Source organism: Lactuca virosa, chromosome 7 (assembly GCF_052849685.1).
Source record: "Lactuca virosa cultivar CGN04683 chromosome 7, Lactuca_virosa_CGN04683_v6, whole genome shotgun sequence".
NCBI lineage: Eukaryota > Viridiplantae > Streptophyta > Magnoliopsida > Asterales > Asteraceae > Lactuca > Lactuca virosa.
This window is the reverse complement of record NC_136432.1, coordinates 194915839-194919296: the sequence shown is the minus strand read 5'-3', so window position 1 is coordinate 194919296 and position 3458 is coordinate 194915839. Positions and strand designations below refer to the sequence as shown.

The 3458-nt window shown below is 32.2% G+C and overlaps 1 long non-coding RNA gene across 1 annotated transcript; it reads right to left on the bottom strand.

Moving 5' to 3' along the window:
• Positions 1 to 1600: 1600 nt before the first annotated feature.
• On the bottom strand, positions 1601 to 2408 carry LOC145125768 (uncharacterized). The gene is made up of 2 exons (XR_013716149.1): positions 2110 to 2408; positions 1601 to 1854 (listed from the first exon to the last, which is right to left on the bottom strand). It is a non-coding gene; the product is annotated as an uncharacterized LOC145125768 (long non-coding RNA).
• Positions 2409 to 3458: the final 1050 nt, after the last annotated feature.

The following is a 3458-nucleotide window of genomic DNA, read 5'->3' as shown; positions in this document are numbered from 1 at the left end:
TAAAGAAGGTTCTAGTACTTTAAATCATTATACTTTTAATGAGAGTATGTTCTATCGAGCACATTCGGCTAACGACCCTCCACCACATAGGAGAGCGGTGGGTGAAAATGACACTCATTCAACAGTTATTTTATAGGTCGTTTACTTATACCCTCTTTGTAGCATGGTTTCGTGAATGACGCATACTATTGATTCGAATGACTTTTCTTATATGTATAGTAATTAAACTTTTAATAATATATATTTATAAGGTGTATTTTAAAACTTTTCAAAATACAAGGTTTAAATATTTATTATCTGAATTAAACTTTTAATTAATTAAAATTAAACCAATTATGATTTAATATTTATCTTCAATTAAACAACTAATAAAATAATTCAAATTTAATCCTAATCCAAAACTATTTAATTTTCGAAATTAGGGCTTAGGGTTATCAGGTTTTAATTATTCAAATTGTAAGGTATTAAAATAATAATTAAGGAAACTAGAAAACCCTAAGGGAACCCTACAATTTTCGAAAATAAGGTTATAGGGGCTAGATTTTAAGAACCTTAACAAAGTCCAAATTCTCAAGGAAAAAGATTTCATTTTCGATAAACCCTAATTCATACATAATAAAACTTAGTTATCATTGTACAATGAATAGGATGGCAAACAGGCAACAAGTTGTGTTGCTAAGCCTTTTTGTATGGTAAAGCCAATTCTTTTGAAGATTACATCTATAGATATAGGGGATATAACATTGTTATGTATGATCCGTTGTACTCTATTAAGAAGTTTCACCGCATCCGAGGTGAGGAAACCAAACGTATCAAATGCAAATGGAATGAACACGTGTTGATTTTTCATGCATGATTTCTCATGTTTGGTGACCTTGCATGTAGCTGTTTTTAAAGCAGCATGTCCCGCCGTGAAACCCCTAACCCTCAAGCCCACGAGAGGGGATACCCATGTAAGGTCCACACATGCGTGTTTCCCTCCAACCCATCCAAAAATCATAACGTCGGCCGGTCTAAGGGTTGACATTCCTTCTGTCGGTTCATTCGAGAAATTCACAGGAGCCTCTTTCTTGGTGGAAATCCCGACACTTAAATTTGTCAAACAAAACATCATTAACCATAGCGTGCCTGTATTTAAACCTCGGGAGTTCTTTATAATTGTGACAACCGAGAGGTTTCCGTCACTAATCACCATTAGGAAAGAGTAGGAAAATAGATGTAATAGCTTAGTATTGTAATATTTGATTTTGAGATAATAAAATACAAATGTGTCATTACATTTATTGGTTAAAACTTCCATTAGGCTAAAAAAATTAGTGTCCAAAAAGTTGTACCGTTTCCTAAGTTGGTTAACATACTTGGAAAATACTCGTTAACGTGATCACAAGGATATAAGATTCGTAAAAATCCAACTCCAAAAAAAATAGTTATGGATTTTATAAAAATAGAGATCAACCGCATAATTAAAATTAATAACCTCATTCTTAAGCATCTTCAATACATCAGTCTAGTTGTTCACTTTTGCAACATCAGTAGGTGTTTTTCCATGCATATTTTGTAGAGTACTATTATAATAAATCACCAAAAATCAAAATCAAAATAAAAAATATTGACAATCAACATAAAATTTAATTATAAATGCTTACACAACAAGTCCTACACTACTTGAAGCTCCTATCTTATTTCCACTCGCATCATAAGAACCAAATAAACTAGTTCTTGACTGGGAACTTCACAAAACATACATCGACCTCACATGACTTTTCACAAACAATTGGTGTGCATAAGAGCTTCAATGAGTGAACTCATGCACATTCATCTTTTTACTTGATACCGATACCCACAAACATAAACCTGCATTTATGATTATAAAACATCTAAAATAGGTTTCCTAAGAAATTAAATGCATAGTTAAAATATTGATTGATTGGAACATTGGATTATATACTCTAGAATAAGATATGCAAATAAAAACGATGGGGTAATGACAAGTAATACAGAAAAAAGTGGGAAGAAGTCAGAAAATCCAAAAAGGTAATTTATGGTGAGGGACTCTTCCTTCAAAAGACGACACCCAAAATCACATGACTTTCAGAAGAAATTTTTTACCACAGTCGACGAATTTGAGGGAGCTGTAGGGGTTCATTTTCGGCAGACTTGACTGAAGCGGTGGTGGAGGGTTGCAATCGTGCAATCAGAGATGCAGTAGGAAAGAGGCGTCGACGTTTGTGAAGGAAAGAAACGAGAAAAATGAGTGAAGTATCAGGGAAAAGAGGAATGTATGTTTTTTTTTAATTTCAGACACACCCCCACATTTAAAAAATTAAGAGGCATCCAATAAATTAAGAGACATAAATTTAGATGCTATCAAACAGTGTGTATCTAAAAAATTAAGAAATTGCTGCTTATTGTTTAAATTAAAGACGTATCAAAGAAGGTCTAATTTGGTTCTTAAAACTTGTCTGTTCACCATTTTTTGGACCCTACCATATGTGAATTTGGTATGCTCAATCCTCACCATCCGATCTATATATTTATCATCTTATTGTTTGTACATTCTAATTATTTGAAAGATCAGTTGGATATTTTATGTCTTCTAATTATTTGTTCTGATTATATGAGCTTTCCCCCTCCCCTCTTTTTATCTCTTGGTTCAAAATCTCTACCACATGTTTTTTTTCTCAAGATCATATTTCTGTTTTGTCTCTATCTTTCTATGGATACAAGTGTCTTTTCATATTCTTCATTTATTGTAAAAGATTTACAATTCATTTTCCTCTTCTTGGTGCTCCCATGATGCTTGCGAACCCATCTCTCTTGAAAATCTTTAACCTAACACCATAATCATTTAACCTCCCATGTAACAACCAATTTTATTGATTATCCTCGAAAAGTTTATGGTCACATAAAACTACATCCTTGAGATAATCCATGTATTTTTCTTCTTTAATACTCTTTATCTCGTAGGATCTCCTCCCCACCATTATTCGTATTCAAGAGAAAATATTTATCATTCCAACCCAAGTTAGGATAACCCACTTTCTCCATAATTAATATATGAACAAACTAAAGACTATGATCATTTTTTATTAGGGGTGAGGAAAATCGAACCGATCTAAAAAAACTGAAAAACCAAAATCAATACAAAAACCGACGGTGTAGTTTTCAATTTGACAAAAACAACCTAAGTCGGTGCGGTGTGGTTTTATCCTAGAAACTGACTTTCAAAAACCTAACCGCGCCATTATAGTTATGTATATTAAAATGATTTTATGTTATTATTGATGTTTAATATTCTTTTATGTTATTATGAATGTTTCATTGTTGGTGGATCAAAATTTCAAATGTATCGTTATAACTCAAAATTGTTCAAGAGTCTAGGCTATGTTTGTGTTTGTGTACCAAAACTATAATTTCAACAAAGTTTTTATTGTATGCTAAAAAGATAAAAAAAATGG